This window comes from Geotrypetes seraphini, chromosome 11 (genome assembly GCF_902459505.1).
Source record: "Geotrypetes seraphini chromosome 11, aGeoSer1.1, whole genome shotgun sequence".
NCBI lineage: Eukaryota > Metazoa > Chordata > Amphibia > Gymnophiona > Dermophiidae > Geotrypetes > Geotrypetes seraphini.
In genome coordinates this window covers 50,592,153-50,613,377 of record NC_047094.1, presented here as the reverse complement: position 1 = coordinate 50,613,377, position 21,225 = coordinate 50,592,153, and the positions used below count along the sequence as shown (strand labels likewise).

Sequence of the window (21,225 nt, the reverse complement as noted above, 5' to 3'; positions counted from 1 at the left end):
CACAGTCCTTGATTGTATCCCATTACAAGCTGCATTAACAGATGAAATAGAGATGTCAATATAGTCCTTCACCCAGAGCCCAGCCTCCCTGGAGATTATCCATGCAGTCAAAAATAGGTGTACATGTATTCTGAAAGAAGGAGTTCTCCATGTTCCATCCATAAGTCTCTTTTGTTCACTGTCCGCACAAATGAAACTACCCCTTTATCTTCCCTCTCCCATACCCTCTACCCACCCAAGTCCCCAAACCCCACAAAACTCTAACTCAGTCATATACCCCATAAGAACAACAGGGGAATGTGGGAGATCACTCATATGCTTACAGGACCCCCACCCCACCAGACCTCTAAAGCTTGTCAATCCCCAATAATGGCTACGTATAGGCTCCACCCAGACTCAGAAAAAAAGCAGTGATATACAGCAGAAACTAGATTCCTCAACCCATTTAAACAAAGTGCAATGTACATAAACAACAAATAATAAAAGCTGTGGTACAGTCATGGAGTTGCAGACTCCCCATTAATATCCAAAGTATTTACCAGATCTTGCGCTGCAGAGAGAGAGTCCATAGTGAGCCAGTGACCATCCCTAAACACTTTTAGAATAGCTGGATAAAGCAGCATGAATCTACTACTACGTATCACATAGCGCTGAAAGGTATACACAGCGCTGTACATTTTGACATTTATAGACTGTCCCTTCTCGGAAGAGCTTACAATCTAACTTGGACAGCAGACATGACACATAGGGTTGGAGATGCAGATTAGAACCCAAGGTGAAAGCATTCTCAAAGAGGTGGGCTTTTAGCTGGGCCTTGAACACTGCCAGAGACAGAGCCTGCCATAGGGATTCAGGCAGTTTGCTCCAAGCATACAATGCAGTAAGGCAGAAGGGACGAAGTCTGGAGTTGGCAGTTGAAGAGAAGGGCATAAATAGGGACTTACCAGCTGAGTAGAGCTCATGGGAGCAGGGGAGATAAGTGAAGATAAGATAAATGTATTCAATTTATTGCAGAACTAAGTGAACACCCTTCTTTTTTCTTGCTGAGCAGAGGGATAATCTTGAAAAATCTGAATTTCTAAGTCACTATACTTCAAGGATTCATTGTTGGTTCTGTATCATCTCAACAGTTCCACTATGTGAATATAGTTATATATGTTCACTATGATTACTGTAGGCCTGTGTTCTACTCCCATATGGCAGCCTAAGTGATCATTCAAACTTGATCGGTCCTATTGCTGCAGGTGAAAAGTACATCTGCCAGATACTGTTCCAGTATCGGAATTAGATGCGCTTCAGGTACCATTTCAGGGAATCCAAGGAAGTACAGATTTCCCCTACAAGACCTATTTTCAAGATCTTCCAGCTTGTCTGCTTTCTGATGCAGTTGGTCTCACAGGGTCACAAGCTCCCTGCTCGTTACAGATGTGGTATCTTCCAATGTGAATATTTGCAACTCCAGCACCCTGGTACAACAAGTATAGGCAATCCCTGGGTTAAGAACGAGTTACATTTTTAAAGCTGTTCTTAAGTCGGATTTGTATGTAACTCAGAACTTATAAATTTTAAGATTCTCGCTGCTTACCTCTGCTTCCAATTGACAAAAGGGTCAACTATCCCTACCAGTGTACCCTCTAAGGTACAACATGCACAACCACACACTGTTCTTAATGTGGCCATGCATCATTTCTGAATCTGCTGCAGGAGACATGAAGGAGTCTATACCACTGGAAATACTGCTCAGTGAAATCAAATGAAGCCACAACCCCATTCTTAAGTATGAGTTGTACTTAAGTCGGGTGTCTAACTCAGAGACTGCCTGTAGTTTCTGCCAGCATTGCCTCCAAATTGGACATTTGACCCAATAACTGCTCTGATCTAGGTGTCAAAGCCTACACCACCACCACAGTAAGAGAAGCAATGCAATTGGGTAGCAACGGCAAAGCACAATTCTCTGCCATCTTATTTTCCATGTTCCCATTCCTTCTCTTTTCTTGGTGCTTTGGATCCCATCAAGTCTCAAAATGTAGCAAGGTATTTGTTCATACACTAAAGTAGCTCTGCCAGGAAGTTCTTTGTGCACTCCTTCGTGCACACCTGGGCAAGAGCAAGCTCTTCAGGAGAGATGGACTGCACCTGAACACAGCAGGAACTAGACTTCTAGCAAACAACGTCAGGAGAGGAAAAGGGAAGAAAAGGGTACATCAAGGAAGACAAACAAATTGCAGATAGACTAAATTCCTTCTTTGCGTCTGTCTTTACAAAGGAGGACACCGCAACAATACCAGAAGCAGTGGAAGTGTTTAAAGGAGTAATAGAAGACAGCCTCACCACAGTAGAAGTGGACTTGGACCAGATATACTACCAGATCGACAAACTTAAAAGTGACAAATCCCCTGGACCGGATGGAATTCACCCGAGAATCTTAAAAGAATTGAAGGTTGAAATCAGAGAGTTATTGCAAAAACTTGCCAACCTGACAATTAGAACTGGACAGATTCCAGATGACTGGAAGATAGCGAATGTCACGCCAATTTTCAAAAAAGGGTCGAGAGGAGAACCAGGCAACTACAGACCTGTGAGCCTTATGTCTGTCCCTGGAAAGATGGTTGAAGCACTGATCAAGGATAGCATAGTCCAGCACTTGGATACACACGACCTGATGAAAGCCAGTCAACATGGCTTCAGGAAAGGGAAATCATGTTTAACGAATTTACTTCAATTTTTTGAGACCATGAACGAACAAATTGATAGTGGAGAACCGGTGGACATAATATACTTAGACTTCCAGAAAGCGTTTGACAAAGTTCCACACACAAGACTTCTCAGGAAACTACAAAGCCATAGAATAGAGGGAGATATACTAAGATGGATAGGCAAATGGCTGGAGAACAGAAAACAGAGAGTGGGCATAAATGGGAAGTTCTCCAACTGGGAGAAAGTGACTAGTGATGTACCCTAGGGCTCGGTACTTGGGCCGATCCTATTTAATATTTATATACCGGTAAATGACTTGGAAAAAGGAACATCCAGTGAGATCATCAAGTTTGCAGACGACACAAAGCTATGCCGGGCAATCAGATCGCAGGAGGATAGCGAGGAACACCAGAGCGACTTGTGCCAGTTAGAGAAATGGGTGGAGAAATGGCAGATGAAGTTCAATGTGGAGAAATGCAAAGTAATGCATTTAGGCAATAAGAATAAGGAACACGAGTATAGAATGTCAGGTGCAACTCTGGGTAAGAGCAAACAAGAAAAGGACCTGGGTGTACTGATAGATAAGACCCTAAAACCATCAGCACAATGTGCGGCAGCGGCAAAGAAAGCAAATAGAATGTTGGGCATGATAAAGAAGGGAATCATGAGTAGATCGGAGAAAGTTATAATGACGCTTTATAGAGCAATGGTCAGACCCCACTTGGAATACTGTGTCCAACATTGGTCTCCCAACCTAAAGAAGGATATAAAACTGCTGGAGAGGGTGCAGAGACGAGCAACAAAAGGGATGGAGAAACTGGAATACGAGGATCGACTTAAGAAACTGGGATTGTTCTCCCTTGAGAAAAGGAGACTGCGAGGAGATATGATCGAGACCTTCAAAATACTGAAAGGAATCGACAAAATAGAGCAGAAAAAATTATTTACGTTGTCCAATTTGACACAGACAAGAGGACATGGAATGAAGTTAAGGGGGGACAAGTTCAGGACAAATATCAGGAAATTCTGTTTCACGCAGAGAGTGGTTGATACCTGGAATGCTCTCCCAGAGGAAGTTATTGCGGAATCGGCCGTCCTAGGATTCAAAAGCAAACTAGATGCACATCTCCTTACGAGAGGCATAGAGGGATATAGATGACTAAAATTACGCCAGGTGTACACCTGGCAGGGCCTCCGCGTGTGCGGTTCGCCGGATTTGATGGACTGAAGGACTGATCCAGAGATGGCGTTTCTTATGTTCTTATAAAATGCACATCCTCTTTGCAAGTTCACGATAACCTCTAAGTTGTCCCGATTTTCCTGCTTGCTCTGCCTTATCCTTTACATCAGGGGTGTCCAACCTGCGACACAAGGGCCGCATGTGGCCCCGTGAAGTATTTTGTGTGGCCCTGGTCGAGGGCGATGCAGTGTTTTCCTCTGCTGCCCCCAGGTGTTTACCCTCTTGCCGGCTCCCTCCTCTGTCTTGCTGCAGCGTTTGCGCATTTGTGCGGCCCCAGAAACATTTTTTTCAGCCAATGCGGCCCAGGGAAGCCAAAAGGTTGGACACCCCTGCTTTACATCTTAGCAATGACCTAATCCATCCCAGTCATCTGGAACCATCACCTTTGACCTAAGTTACGGCCTCCACACATTGCATTTTCAGAGATCCTACCAGTACCGAGGGCAGATGTGAAGAGGCAGACGGAACTACAATCAATAAATGCATGGATGAGGAGATGGTGTGAGGAAGAGGGGTTCCACTTCATGAGGCAAGAGCAAGCTCTTCAGGAGAGATGGACTGCACCTGAGCGCAGCGGGAACTAGACTTCTAGCAAACAACATCAGGAAAAGAATAGAGCAAGCTTTAAACTAAGAAGAAGGGGAAAGCCGACAGTTGACCGAGTGTTGACGATTCGGAAGAAGGTATCCTGTGAAGATACTAAGTGGGTAAAATGCTGGGAAGAAACAACGGGCAAAACACAGGAGTTGACTGTTCCAGAAGAGGAGGATAAGAGGATTGTAGCACAGGAGAAGAAAATAAAGATCGAACCACAGAGAAAGGAAATGAAGACAAAAAAATACCAGGATTTAAATTGCATATATTCTAATGCAAGGAGCCTAAGGAACAAAATGGGGGAATTAGAAGTCATGGCCAAAACTGAGAACCTAGATATCATTGGAGTATCTGAAACATGGTGGAATGAAGAAAACAAATGGGACATAGCTCTGTCAGGGTACAAACTCTATCACGAAGACAGGTCAGGTCAGAAAGGAGGAGGAATAGACCTATACATAAAGGAATAGACCTATACATAAAAGAAAGCATGCACTCGACCATAGTGGACACAGCAGCGATGACCAACAAATTGGAATCGCTATGGGTTAAAATACCGGGAAGGAAAAGGCCCGAGATCAAGATGAGCCTGTACTATCGTCCACCTGGGCAAACCGAAGCTACCGATAAAGAAATGGAAGCCAAGATGAAACGAGAATGCAAAAGCGGTAACACGATTAATATGGGAGACTTCAACTATCCCGGGATAGACTGGAGACTTGGAAACTCAAAATGCGCTAGGGAGACCGGATTCCTGGAGGCTATACATGACTGCTTCATGGATCAGCTTGTCAAAGAACTGACGAGAGGGAATGCTACTCTGGATCTAATCCTTAATGGGCTAAGATGACTTGCAAAGGAAGTGGAAGTTGTGGGACCATTGGGAAACAGTGATCACAACATGATCAAGTTGAAAGTTGAAGTAGGAATATCAAAGGGAAAGAGAACCACAGCGACAACTTTCAACTTCAAGAAAGGAAACTACGAAGCGATGAGGGTAATGGTAAGGAAGAAACTTAGGAACAGCTCAAAGAATTAGCAGACTGTAGAGCAAGCCTGGTCTTTATTTAAGGACACGGTGAGTGAGGCTCAAAATCTGTATATCCCCAGATTCAGAAAAGGGGTGCAAAAAGAACTGAACCAAAGACTCGGCTTGGATAAATAAAGAAATAAAGAAAGCGATAGGTGATAAGAAGAATTCATTCAAGAAATGGAAAAAGGGTAAAACCAAGGAGAACTGGAAAGAACACAGGAAGTATCAAAAAGAATGTCACTTCGCGGTTAAAAAAGCAAAAAGAGAATATGAAGAGAGGCTAGCCAGGGAAGCACAAAATTTCAAACCTTCAGATACATTAAAGGGAAGCAGCCGGCTAGGAGGTGGGACCACTGAATGACGGAGATAGGAAGGGAGTGGTGAAGGAGGAGAAAGAAGTGGCAGAAAGACTAAACACGTTCTTTTCATCAGTATTTACAAATGAGGACACATCCAACATACCGGAACCTGAACAAATCTTCAAAGGAGAACAAGCAGAAAAATTAACATCCATAGAAGTAAACCTTGAAGACGTACACAGGCAGTTAGAAAAATTAAAAACTGACAAATCACCTGGCCCGAACGGAATCCACCCTAGGGTATTGAAAGAGCTAAAGGAGGAAATAGCGGAACTACTACAGCAAGTTTGTAACCTATCCCTGAAAGGTGTGATATCGGAGGATTGGAAGATAGCCAGCGTTACGCCCATCTTTAAAAAGGGATCAAGAGGTGACCCGGAGAACTACAGACCGGTAAGTCTGACCTCGATTCCAGGGAAAATGGCGGAAGCGCTGATAAAAGATAGCATTGAGGAGCATCTAGAAAGGAATAAACTTATGAAAACAAGCCAACATGGCTTCTGCAAGGGAAGATCGTGCCTAACAAACTTATTGAACTTCTTCGAAGGAATTAACAAACGGATGGACAAAAGGAACCCCATAGACATCGTCAAGACAGAGAGGGCAAGTTAGGAGGAAGGGTAGCGCTATACACTAGGGAGGACATTAAAACTACGAGAATCACGGAGGTCAAGTACTCCGGGGAATCCCTCTGGGTAAACCTAGCCAGAGGCAAAGAAAAGTGTCTGTATCTTGGTGTAATATACAGACCACCAAGACAGCTGGAAAACACTGTACTGCTAGGGGACTTCAACATGCCGGATGCAGATTGAAACACGCTCACAGCGACAACCAGTGCCAGCAGAAGGCTATTATCCACCTTTAAAGGAGCACAACTCAAACAACTGGTATTGGAGCCCACTAGGGCACAGGCGATACTGGACCTGGTACTCACCAATGGAGAAAGCGTATCGGAGGTCTCGGTAGGCGATAAGTTAGCCTCCAGTGACCACAACATGGTATGGTTCAACCTCAAGAAAGATTTCACTAGATCAAGCACGACAACAAGAGTACTCAACTTTCGAGGCGCTGACTTCAAACGCATGGGAGATTTCATCCATCACGCACTACAAATCCAAGCTGTGGCCAATAATGTGGAGGATATGTGGTCAACCTTGAAATCTCCCTTACATGTAGCAACGAACCGATACATAAAATCAGCAAGCAAACAGCGAAGAAACAATAGACCCCAATGGTTCACCGCAGAGATCTCAGATCTCGTTAAAGAAAAGAAATTAGCATTCATTTCCTACAAACATTCAGAGACAAGGGAGGCTAAATTGGAATACATGGCCAAATCTACAGCGGTGAAAGCGGCAGTCAGAGAGGCCAAGAATCGAGCTGAGGTAAACCTAGCAAGGAACATCAAGAAGGGCGACAAATCCTTCTTCAGGTATATTAGTGACAGAAAAAGAAACACTGATGGGATAGTGCGCCTTAGGAAATCAGATGGGAAGTATGTAGAATCAGATTCAGACAAAGCCGAACTACTAAATGAATACTTCTGCTCGGTCTTCACCTGCGAGGTACTGGGGTCTGGTCCACAGTTGCAGGCAAAGCAAAGTTCAGAAGACCCGTTTCGGGATTTTGAGTTTACTTCCGGAGACGTCTACGACGAATTATCAAGACTCAAGGTGAACAAAGCAATGGGGCCGGACAATCTACATCCTAGGGTGCTCAGTGAGCTCAGGGACGTCCTAGCGGAACCGTTATCTGTACTCTTCAATCTGTCCCTGAGCACGGGAATAGTGCCCTTGGACTGGAAAACAGCTAACGTCGTTCCTCTGCACAAAAAGGGTTGCAGGATAGAGGCTGCGAATTACAGACCGGTGAGGCTCACATCGGTAGTGAGTAAACTCATGGAAACACTCATCAAACGCAAATTAGACATGATACTAGACGAGGAGGAACTAAGCGATCCCCACCAACATGGATTCACCAAGGGTAGGTCCTGTCAATCCAATCTCATCAGTTTCTTTGGGTAACAAGGAAACTAGATTTGGGAGAATCCCTGGATGTCATGTACTTGGACTTCAGCAAAGCCTTTGATAGCGTCCCCCACCGCAGGCTATTGAGCAAGATGAAATCGATGGGATTAGGTGAAACACTTACAGCATGGGTCCACGATTGGCTGAGTGGTAGACTTCAGAGGGTGGTGGTTAATGGTACCATCTCTAAAACGTCGGAGGTGACCAGTGGGGTGCTGCAGGGCTCGGTCTTGAGCCCGATCCTTTTCAACATATTCATAAGAGACATGACTCAGGGGCTTCAAGGTAAAATAGCATTATTCGCCGATGATGCCAAACTATGTAACACTGTGAGTAACGGCAGTCTGTCCGACAGCATGAAGCAAGACCTGCTTTTATTGGAACTTTGGTCCTCGACCTGGCAGCTTAGCTTCAATGCTAACAAATGCAAGGTCATGCACCTGGTCAACAATAATCTGTGCAGAACGTACACATTAAATGGTGAAACCTTAGCAAGGATTACAGCAGAATGGGATTTGGGGGTGATCATCAGTGAAGGCATGAAAATGGCCAGTCAAGTGGAGAAGGCTTCATCCAGGGCTAGGCAAATGCTGGGTTGTATCCGGAGAAGCTTTGTTAGTCGGAAGCCCGAAGTCCTAATGCCCTTGTACAGAACCATGGTGAGGCCTCATCTGGAGTACTGCGTACAATTCTGGAGGCCACATTACCGTAAAGATGTGCTGAGAGTCGAGTCGGTACAGCGAATGGCCACCAGGATGGTCTCGGGGCTCAAAGATCTATCATACGAAGATAGGCTGAACGAATTGCGGCTATACTCTTTCAAAGAACGTAGGGAGAGAGGAGACATGATTGAGATGTTTAAGTATGCCACTGGTCGTATCAAGGTAGAAGATGATATTTTCCTTCTTAAAGGACCCTCGGCCACAAGAGGACACCCGCTGCAAATAAAGGGCAGGAAGTTTCATGGCGACACCAGGAAATACTTCTTCACTGAAAGAGTGGTTGACAGCTGGAATAAGCTCCCAGTGCAGGTGATTGAGGCCAGCAGCGTGCCAGATTTTAAGAACAGATGGGATGCTCATGTCGGATCTCTACGAGGGAAAGGTCATCAGAGAGCGATTAAATAGGGGGATGGGTCAATGGTGTGGGCAGACTCGATGGGCCTCGGCCTTTTTCTGCCGTCACTTTCTATGTTTCTATGTATACTTAGACTTCCAAAAAGCCTTTGACAAGGTACCCCATGAACGCCTACTTCGGAAACTGAAGAACCATGGGGTAGAAGGAGACGTACACAGATGGATCAGGAATTGGTTGGCGGGTAGGAAGCAGAAGGTAGGAGTGAAGGGCCACTACTCGGACTGGAGGAGGGTCACGAGTGGTGTTCTGCAGGGGTTGGTGCTTGGACCGCTGCTATTCAATGTATTTATAAATGATCTAGAAACAGGGATGAAGTGTGAAATAATAAAATTGGCAGACAACACCAAACTATTTAGTGGGGCTAGGACTATAGAGGACTTCGAAGATTTACAAAGGGACCTAAACAATCTAGGGGAGTGGGTGATGAGATGGCAGATGAAGTTCAATGTAGAAAAATGTCAAGTCTTGCACGTAGGAAACAGAAACCCGAAATACAGCTACAAGATGGGAGGACTGTTATTGAGTGAGAGTACCCAAGAAAGGGACTTGGGGGGTAATAGTGGACAAGACAATGAAGCCGTCGGCACAGTGCGCAGCGGCCGCTAAGAAAGTGAATAGAATGCTAGGTATAATCAAGAAGGGTATTACAACCAAAACGAAAGAAGTTATCCTGCTGCTGTATCGGGCGATGGTGCGCCCGCATCTGGAGTACTGCATCCAGTATTGGTCGCCATACCTAAAGAAAGATATGGCGATACTCGAGAGGGTTCAGAAGAGAGCGACACGTTTGATAAAAGGTATGGAAAACCTTTCATACGCTGAAGACTGGAGAAATTGGGGCTCTTTTCCCTGGAGAAGCGGAGACTTAGAGGGCATATGATAGAGACTTACAAAATCATGAAGGGTACAGAGAAAGTGGAGAGGGACAGATTCGGCAAAATTAAAAGGGGACAGATTCAGAACCAATGCTAGGAGGTTCTTCACCCAATACTTCCAGAGGGCGTGATAGGACAAGGTACGGTATTGAACTTCAAGAAGGGATTAGATGATTTCCTGAAGGAAAAGGGAATAGAAGGGTATAGATAGAGGAATATTATACAGGTCCTGGACCTGATGGGCCGCCGTGTGAGCAGACTGCTGGGCATAATGGACCTCTGGTCTGACCCAGCAGAGGCACTGCTTATGTTCATTCTGATCTCCCTTACCATTACAACCTATGAATCTGCTGTACTCTCCAATACTTCATCCCAAAACGCACTCCAAATTGCTCTACTAAACTGCCATTCTTTGAAAAACAAATATAATATTATTGCAGACATCATTTCCACACTTAGACTTGACCCTCCTGTGTTATACAGAAACTTGGCTCACTACTTCTGTTATAACTTACCTCCATTAAGTCGCACCTGCGGGCTACACTAACTTCTGCTCAAATAGATCTGGACATTGTGGAGGAGGTCTCACTCTCGTCCACTTGGTCCATGTCCCCCTAGCAGCCTTCATCTCTCATTCTATTACACAATTAGAGTCTCTCTGCTTTAAAATCTCCTCATCTCTTCCCAACAGAATTTCTTTTGATCTACTATCCTCCCCCACCAACTCAAACTTGGGAATGGGACAATTCTTCACAGCCGTTTCAGCATGGCCAGTTCAGCATAGCCCTTTCAGAGCAGTCGTTTCAGTACGGGACAGTTCATCATGGCCCTTTCAGTTCAGACTGTTCATCTCTTAATATTAAGGCACCCTCTTAAAGTCAACCTTTTACCCTGGAAGTCTTCCCATTTCAATATAAAGGGAACCCTTACAATGCACCTGATTGATATGTGATGATGCCCCCCTCCCCTTCAAACATTGAAGTCACCAGATGATGAGGAGGCAGGAGAAGAAGACCGCAGGTGGGTGAAAGGAAAGGAAAGAAGCACCAGTGGGAGTTGAGGTGGGCTATGTCCCCCTCTTTCAAACCTTGAAGTCACCAGATGATGCAGAGGCAGAAGAAGAAGTCCACAGGTGGGTGAAGGTAAAATAAAGAAGCACCAATGGGGTGAGGGGGAATATTCCCCCCTGTCTTTCAAACCTCGTAGCTTCAGCAAGGTAAATGTTCGCCATTACAATGGCTGTGATGAAACAGCTGCGGTTAAATGGCCATGCTGAACTGTCCTGTGCTGAAATGGCTGTGCTGAAACAGTTGTGCTGAATTGTCCTAGACCCCTCAAACTACCCTAGATATCTTTTATTCCACTATCACAGATCACGGCATGAATTTATCTAACCCCATTATCCTCAGAGACTTAAACATTCCTCTAAGCATACCTCATAATCTTTATTCCAAAGATTTTCTGCAAATTATACAAGACCTGAGCCTCATCTCAAATTTTTCAGGACCTACCCATACTACAGGAAATACCTGGGACCTAATTCTCTCATCAGCAAGCTCCCTGCATAATTTACACAATTTCAGTTCACATTTTATCCCTGGACGCATCACACCTTACTCCACTTTGAATATACCCACAACGGCTTGACCCCACTTGTATATCTCTCCAGTGTATTTTGGGATCTTAGTAAAATAACTCCTCATATTCTGATTGAACATTCAGGTCTTGACCTTGATACTTTTCTAAATCTATCAAGTACATCTTTGGAATTCTTCCCTCCAAGATTTCATTAACATCTTAGCGCTAATTACACTCAAACCTCACTGCTGCAAACCAGGATTTAAAGTATCCTAGTATACTTATGCCCTATTTCATACTAACAATCAGCTACGCAAAGTGGAGCGCAAATGGAGATGCTTCCCCAGCAACACTACAAAAAACATCTTTGTTGCTATAGCCAAATCTTATACATTAGCACTCCAAATTGCTAAAAAAAAAAAACAGTACTACTCCAAGAAAATAGTTAAGGCCCCCACCTCTGCTGCACTTTATTGCATCCTCAAATCTCTAACTACTTCCAAATCCACCTTCATTGGACATCTCCCAATATCCTTTTTCACAGGACTTGGCTACCTTCTTTGACACCAAAATCTCCAATCTTTATAAATCTTTGTCAGCAAATGCCTGTACAGCTCTTCTTCCCTATACAAACGAACACAGCATACTTAGTAATGTCAACTCTCCATCCATTGAGATGTTGCTTTGGTTAACATGGTAAAGAACTGTGTCCCAGGGATGCCACAGTTACATGTATTTCCACTAATTTCCAGGCATACTAGATAGAAAAAGAACCCATCAGGACAGTTAGGAAAAAACACCTGAATGAAGTGAGTGGCTTATGCAAAAACTGCTCTGGGACAAGATGAAAGTTGAAAAAATAAGAAGGATATTGTTAACAGAGGACCAGGAAGACAATATACTAGAGAGAGAGGGAAAAGATATATATATATATATATATATATATATATATATATATATATATATATATATATATATATATATATATATATATATATATATATATAAAATTGTGTAATTTGCTGGTTAAGCATGATTTAGGAAAGATTTAAGTGAAAATCCTAAGGTTCTCTCTCTTTGTTTTCAGGCTTTTAACCAAAGGATTCTTTTCCTGCCTTTTGCTTTTTCTTTGTTCAATGTTTAAACTGGTATACCCAAGGGACTGGCTGATAGGGCCTTTGACTTGGGTTGCTCTCTGACCCTGTATTTCAATACTGAGAAAGAAAAGCAGTCTGTTGAAATTTCCTCTATGTGCTTTAATAATTATTGAGTATGTGAGATATGTATGAATGATTGGAGCTCCAATGAATGGTGTATAAAAATATGTGTATGAGTGATATTCAAATAGAATTATATTATAGAGATAATATATGGGTTGCTGTTTTAATCTTTAGAATAGTGTAATAGAAAGAATCAATTAGAAGGAGCTTCCGACCTTTGTTGATTTTTGGTTGGCCCTTGGACTGTTGCCATGGAAGTTATCTGTGGAGTGTAGAGCTGGACTTTAGAATCTTTTCTTCTATCAGTATGTCCTTGAGGTCTGGTTACTGACACGCTTCTTTATTCTAACTTGACATAGTAATGTATTAGGTTAACCTTTACATAAGAGTAGCCTTACTGGGTCAGTCCAATGGTCCATCAAACCCAGTAGCCCGTTCTCACGGTGGCCAATCCAGGCCACTAGTGCCTGGCCAAAACCCAAAGAGTAGCAACATTCCATGCTACCGATCCAAAGCAAGCAGAGCCTTCCCCCATGTTTTAATAACAAACTATTGATTTTGCTATCTCTTCAGCTGCAAAACAGAAAAGGCAAGCGAGAGGCTCTTTTTGAGGTTAGATTTTACATAAATAATGATATGACATATATATATATTAGTAAACTGTTGAAATATAAGTCAGTACTTGAAGAGTAAATACTTAAACGCTTCTTTTCTGAATCTATATATAAAATATTTAAATAGGGCTATGTTATAAGGAGCATATGCTTTGTAAACATTACAGCCTGGCTAGGAGTGACTCCTTGACCCTGAAACCTGAATCTTCTTTAGTCCATTATAGTGAAACAGTGGAAGAACAAGGTATACTGAAAGCTAGATTTTAAAATATAAATCTTTCCTTTTTCCTAATTTAAGAATATTTATCTGTTCTCAAACTGGTTTTGTCTCTCAGTGTGGGAAATATTTTCTCATGTCTTTAGATTAGATTGCTCTGTTAAACCTGAGAAAGAAATGCAGGCTACAGGAAAAATCTGAAATCTGTCAGCTTAGTTAGAAGACCATGCTGTGTTTCAAGTATAAGAAATATATTTGGATCTATTCTCTAGTATATAGTACATTTTCTTTAGAAGTCTATATCTGGTAAGGATTATTTTCATTTTCTATGCAATACATTTTTAAGTCTGTAATGGTCATAATGAAGGAGCATTTCTGTATAGAGCATGTTTTATACTTCTTTAGTAAACAATGGGTAGAGCAGTAAAGGCTAATTAGCTTGCATTACAATCCAATACTAAGGACATGCTGCCCATGAAAGATAGTTTCATATCTTTTTCTAGGGATAAAATTATTGTCTATATTCAATAATGCATACTTCCTGGAATCTTTTCGGGGGTTTTTTTTTTTTTAGAATAAGGATCTTTTGCTTGACTATAAAAAGGCACTGTTTAAAGAAAGGATATTTGTTCTTTGCAAGATGCTTGGCGATGGCTTCTGAAATGCTTGGCGGGGGACCCACAGGTCATGGATCTTTTGCCGTTAAGGGACAATCCAGCCTTTCAGCCAGGCTAGGAGATGGGGATTTATTTGTTATGGGAAGCGAGAGGTATTTCCAGGATGGAGTACCTTTTGGGGGAGGAGGGAGAGTTATTGCCCCATGCAGACTTGCGGTTGGTGGTAAGGGGATACCTGAGGAGCGCAGTTTGCGTGTCATCAAGTGGGGCATTATGTGGAGGTCCCTCAACAGAACACAATTGGGTAAACTTATGAGGGCTAGATTACGGGGGGGGGGGGGGTTCTCCCAGGAGGAGGGGGTGCCTTTATCGGTATCATGAATTCATAAAAGTCTACAGGTTTTGCTGCCCGATAAAGACTATCTAAAAATTTGTGGCAGTTGGGAGACGGAGTTGAAGGTCAATTTGGGACATTGGGATGTTGTCCGCACTCTTAGGGTGATGCCAGGGGTGACCCCGTGTGCTTGGTAGCAGGAAACATATTATAGAGTGACCTTGTGAGCCTGTTACACTCATAAACAACTATGCTATAGTGGAGATCTCCCCTCCCCCGAATGACATAAGTGTGGGCAGGGGGAGCACACCCTGGGACATGCCTTTTGGTCCTATCCAGTCATACACCATTTTTGGAGCCATATAGTCTCTTATATGTCAGGCTTGCTTGGTAGAGTTTTACGGGGTATAGCCACTCAGTTGGTTTTGGATTTGCCTGAGGATTTTGGCCATCTGCCTCTGGGAAGCCTGACTCTCTGTAGGAAAATGAGCCTGTTGGCCAGTAAATGTATCCTAAAATATTGGACGGTCCAGGACTCCCCCGGCGTTCTGCCATTGGCAGAACCAGTTGCATCTGTTGGCTACCTGGGAGGTAAGGGATGCGAGAGGTCGCAGAAACGGAAGCTTTTATTCTTGTACATTTGGGACCCCAATTTGCAGTCCTTGCATCCCAGAGGCTGTAGTGCACTACTTATATGGTTGTCATGATTTGGACTGCTTGCAGTAGAGTGGGAGGAGAGTACCTGGTGGGATGGGAGGATAGCTCTGGAGGATGGTAGCATATTTGGAGTTGGATCTGAGACTGAGCTCTTGGGGAGGGGAATGTTCTTTGTAATTGTTTTTATGATGACTACTGTGTATTGCCTGTTTTTGCTTTTGAAAATAAAATTGTTTGAACCATAAAGAAAGGATATTTTTCTTTCTAAAAGAACTATGCTTTGCATTCCTTTGGTAAACTGTCAGTTTTATTGGGACAGAAAAATTCAATAGTGGTGTCAGAAAGAGTTTTTTAATTAATTCTTTAAGAGCACATATTATCATATGATTTTATATATTCAAATACATACTTTATAAGCTGTGTAAGAGTTTATTATATTCTTTAACAGAAATGTATCTAACTTTTTCTATACTTTGTGAACTTTCTTTAAAAAGTATTATGTTTCAAAGCTCAGGAATTGTCTGAAATAGTCTCGTCTTCTATGGGAATGTGATGACCAAGTATTGGAGCTTGGAGAGATGACGTGTCAGTTTTATCCCAGGACAAGCAGGCAGCCTATTCTTACATGTGGGTGACGTCATCCGACGGAGCCCCGATGCGGACGCCTCACAAGCAGACTTGCTTGAAGAAAATAGAAGTTTTGAGTTGCCCACACCGCTCATGCGCGAGTGCCTTCCCGCCCAGCATAGGGTGCGTCTCCTCGTTCACTTTTTGCCTTCTCTATGACCGCAGTTGGTGTTTTTTCTTCACGAATCAGTTTTATTTTGTTTTAATTAGTTTAGTTAAAAAAAAAAAAAATTTTTTTTGGTCTTCCGTCCGTTCTCCGGGACGGGCCGCTCGGCCGCAGCCTGCGAGCTTCGACTTTGCAGCGGCTATTTTTCGGCCTATGTCCCGGCCTGCTACAGGTTTTAAAAAGTGTAGCAAGTGTCGGCGCACGATCTCTATTACGGACCCTCACAGACGCTGCCTCAAGTGCCTTGGGCCTAACCATCATCCCAGATCGTGCCTGCCTTGCCAAACACTTCAGCCTCATGCTTTTAAGCGCCGTTGCATTCTGGTGGACAAGCTCTTCAAGATGGAGTCTTCGACTGATCTCTCGACTTCGAAAGTGTCTTCGGCCTCGATTTCCATCGAGCCTCCTTCTACGCCTCCTGCTTCCACCACGAGCCTCATCAAACCTTCATCGTTTGCAGCGGCTCTAGCTTCGATGTCATCTGCTGTATCTTCCCCTGTTTTCTCAGGTCCGATAGCTCAGCAGTCGGTTCCGCCGGTGGTGATTAAAGTGTCTAAGACTACTAAGTTGAAACACATTAACACTGCCTCGAAGGAACCTCCAGCCAAGGCAGGTGGTCCTGTTTCAGACGCGGATCCATCCTTGCCGGCTTCTTTCCAGACCATATTAGAGAAGCAGTTTCTTCAATACCTTACTATTATGAGTACTAAACTGCTTCCTATTATCCTGCCTGGGCATTCAGCAGACTCCTGCGAGGTTAAGCCGCTTCCTATGTCCCAGTCGGAGTCACACTCTTTGCAGGGAGCAGAGTCTCTGCGAGTGTCTGGTCTGCCTTCCAAGCACGAAAAGCAAGGAGCAGAGTCTTTGCGAGTGCATCGAGGTTCCTCCTCCAAGCCTCTGGAGCTTCAATCTACAACCTCTAGCCCTATTCACACGCTGGCATCGGCTGCTTATGTCTCCGAGGCGAAATCTCCTCGATCCTCAAGATCTGGTTCTAGACACAGTTCTCACCATCGTTCGAGGCCTTCATCGAGGCACTCTTCCAGGCATTGAGCTTCGCAAGATATACCCGCTTCCTTGAAGCCTCGCTCTACTCCAACTTCGACCAGACCATCGACTCCTTGTTCGAGGTCTCCGATGCTGGACCTCGAGGATATTCCGGTCTCGGTTGCCTCATCCAAGTCACCAGGTTTCTTCGATGCTTTTTTCCATGCCACAGCTTCTTCTTCGACACAAGCTGCCTTGACGTCCTCGAGTCCTTCTCGAGACAAAGCTCTGCCAGATCATCTCTCTTTCTCGTCTTTCCTGCGACAGATGGCTATGGACTTGGATGTCAAATTGGATACTGGCTCCAAATATTCTAAGGAATATCTAGAAGTCATGCGTCTTCCTCAGCCTCCGGCTGAGAGTCTCAAGCTTCCACTTCATAAGCTTTTGAATCAGACTTTTACTCAATGCATGGAGACTCCTTTTTCCATATCAGCAGTTCCAGGCAAATTGGACTCGAGGTGTAAAACTGTGCATCACCAAGGGTTTGACAACTCGCAGCTTTCTCATCAATCCCTACTTGTTGAATCTTCCTAGAAGAGATCTCATCCTTCCAAGGTCTATGCCACAGTTCCTCCTGATAGAGGGGAAAACTATGGACAAATTTGGACGTCGCATCTACCAAATTGCTATGATGTCCTCTAAAGTCCTCAACTATAATTTTTATTTCATTTCTTATTTTGAATTTCTTCTTTCTCTTCTGCTGAAGTTTTTGCCTTATATGGACAATCAAATGCATTTTGAGTTTCAAGAACTCATTGCTTCTTTCTCTCAGTTACGTTTTCATCTCCTTCAATCATCTTATGATGCTTTTGAGTTATCTGCCCGAGCGGCTGGTTGCTCGGTGGCTATGCGTTGTCTTGCCTGGCTTCGAACCACTGACATGGACTCTAACCTTCAAGACCGCTTAGCTAACCTTCCTTGTCAAGGCAACAACCTCTTTGATAAATCCATCGAGGCAGCCACCAAAAAGTTATCTGACCATGAGAAATCATTTGCTTCCATCTTCAGACCCAAACCAAAGCCAGCTCCTGCCAAGCCTGCACGCCCTGCTGTTATCTATCAAAGGCGTTTTGCTCCAAAGCCGGCTCCTTATACTCACCCTTCTCTGAAAAACAGCAACCTCAGAAGCAACAGAAATCCCAACCTTCTGCTGCACCTAAGGCTTCTCAGCCTTTTTGACTGTTTACAACAGAGCATAACCTCCATCGTTCTGTCTCTGTCTCCATTTCCCCCTATAGGAGGTCGTCTCCATCATTTTTACAACTGATGGACACTAATTACATCCAACCTCCTTGTGCTTACCATCATCAGGGAAGGATACTCTCTCCATTTCACTCAGGTTCCACCAGAGCTTCCTCCAAGAGAGTATTCTTCCAATCCATCCCAGACTGCCCTTCTTCTTCAGGAAGCTCAAGCTCTGCTTCATCTCCATGCCATCGAACCAGTTCCCTTGGAACAGCAGAACCGGGGGTTTTATTCCTGTTACTTCCTTGTTCCAAAAAAAACGGGCGATCTGTGACCCATTCTGGATCTCAGGGCTCTCAACAAATTTTTAGTAAAAGAAAAATTTTGAATGTTGTCCCTGGCATCTCTTTATCCCCTTCTCAAGCTCTCTGGATCTCAAGGAGGCCTATACTCATATTCCCATCCATCCGGCCTCCCGTCAATACCTCAGATTTTGGGTAGGTAATCTGCATTACCAATACAGAGTTCTACCCTTCGGCCTGGCCTCGTCTCCCAGAGTGTTCACCAAGTGCCATTGTAGTGGTAGCAGCAGCTCTACGGAATCATGGTCTTCAGGTATTTCCCTACCTAGACACCTGGCTCATCAAAGATCCCACATCTCAAGGGGTTATTGTAGCGACCAACAGACTATCTGGTTCCTACAAAGTTTGGGATTCGAAATCAACTTTCCCAAATCTCAACTTCAGCCCTCACAGAATCTGCAATTAATTGGAGCTGTTCTGGACACTGTCCTACTCAGAGCTTTTCTTCTGCAACAACGTCTGGAAGCTCTTCAACTCTGTCACACAGTGTCTTCCTGCTCTTCCATCTCAGCGAGACACATGATGGTACTTCTGGGTCACATGGCCTCCACAGTACACGTGACTCCTTTTTCCAGATTTTACCTCAGAATACCGCAGTGGACCCTGGCATATCAATGGAATCAGAAGGTCCTAACGATAGACTCTTCAACCTACGCTTGGGGCACTCATATCGATGGTCTCCGTACTCAAGGCCTCTGGACCAGTACGGATCGTCCATGTCATATCAATCAGTTGGAACTCAGAGCGATCCTCAAAGCTCTCTATGCTTTTCAACATCTCCTTCACGACACAGTAGTCCTCATTCGCACGGACAACCAAGTCGCCATGCATTATGTCAACAAACAGGGAGGGACAGGGTCTGCCTCCCTTTGTCAAGAAGCTCTGGAAGTTTGGGACTGGACAATCCATCACAACGCCTTCCTCAAAGCTGTCTACATTCAAGGGGCGAAGAATTGCTTGGCGGACAGCTTGAGTCGTCTCCTGCAACCTCACAAATGGACACTCCATTCCTCGCCTCTTCACATTTTTTCACAGTGGGGAACGCCTCAGATAGACCTCTTTGCAGCTCCCCACAACTACAAACTGCCTCAGTTCTGCTCCAGGATATACTCTCTTCACCGCCTCGAGGCAGATGCTTTTCTTCTGGAATAGACGAATCCTTTCCTCTACGCATTCCCTCCTTTTCCTCTCATTCTCAAGACTCTGGTCAAGTTGAAGAACGATCATGCCACCATGATTCTAATCGCGCCTCGATGGCTGAGACAACCCTGGTACTCCCTTCTACTTCAACTCAGCAGCAGGGAGCCATACCGTCTACCAGTTTTTCCTTCTCTGCTTAAACAGAGTCAAGGATCTCTGCTTCATACCAACCTGCAGTCTCTACACCTGACAGCTTGGTACTTCTCAACATAACCCCTCTTCAGTTTTCTCAATCTGTAAGAGATGTTTTAGAAGCTTCTAGGAAGCCTACCACTAGACAACGCTATCACCAAAAATGGACTAGATTTTCTACGTGGTGTTTTTCTCATCATAAGGAGCCTCAACATTCCTCCTTATTTTCTGTTTTGGACTATCTTTTGCACTTATCCCATTCTGGCCTCAAGTCTACATCTATCCGAGTCCATCTCAGTGCAATTGCGGCTTTCCATCAGCCTATTGAAGGGAAACCCCTCTCTGCTCATCCGGTGGTCTCCAGATTCATGAAAGGACTTTTCAATGTCAAACCTCCTCTCAAACCACCTCCTGTGGTTTGGGACCTCAATGTTGTCCTTTCTCAACTCATGAAGCCTCTATTTGAACCAAATGATAAGGCTCATCTGAAGTATCTCACTTGGAAACTCTCATTGCCCTCACTTCTGCTCAACGAGTCAGTGAGCTACAATCTTTAGTTACTGATCCACCATTCATGATAAGGTGGTTCTTCGTACTCATCCGAAATTCCTACCTAAAGTGGTCTCAGAATTTCATCTCAACCAATCCATCGTACTTCCAGTTTTTTTTTTTTCAAAGCCTCATTCTCACCCTGGAGAATCAGCTCTTCATACTCTGGACTGTAAACGTGCTTTGGCCTTCTACTTGGAACGCACCAAGCCACACAGAACTGCTCCTCAACTTTTTGTCTCCTTTGATCCAAATAAATTGGGACATCCTATTTCTAAGCGTACCATCTCCAACTGGATGGCGGCTTGTATCTCATTCTGCTATGCCCAGGCTAGATTACCTCTTCACAGTAAAGTCACAGCCCATAAAGTCAGGGCAATGGCAGCTTCAGTAGCTTTCCTCAGATCTACACCTATTGAGGAAATTTGCAAGGCTCCTACTTGGTCCTCGGTTCATACCTTCACTTCTCACTATTGTCTGGATACTTTCTCCAGACGGGATGGCCAGTTTGGCCAAACAGTATTACAAAATTTATTCTCCTAAGTTGCCAACATTCCCACCATCCCATTCTGGTTAGCTTGGAGGTCACCCACATGTGAGAATAGGCTGCCTGCTTGTCCTGGGATAAAGCACAGATACTTACCGTAACAGGTGTTATCCAGGGACAGCAGGCAGCTATTCTCACAACCCACCCAACTCCCCTGGTTGGCTTCTCTGTTAGCTATCTGAACTGAGGAGACGCGCCCTGGGCGGGA

At 44.2% G+C, this 21,225-nt stretch overlaps 1 protein-coding gene across 4 annotated transcripts in view; it reads left to right on the top strand.

The window, feature by feature from the left end:
- CRAMP1 (cramped chromatin regulator homolog 1) overlaps positions 1-21,225 on the top strand; it is a 318,902-nt gene that overhangs the window by 291,730 nt on the left and 5,947 nt on the right. The gene's annotated exons all lie outside the window — the stretch shown is intronic.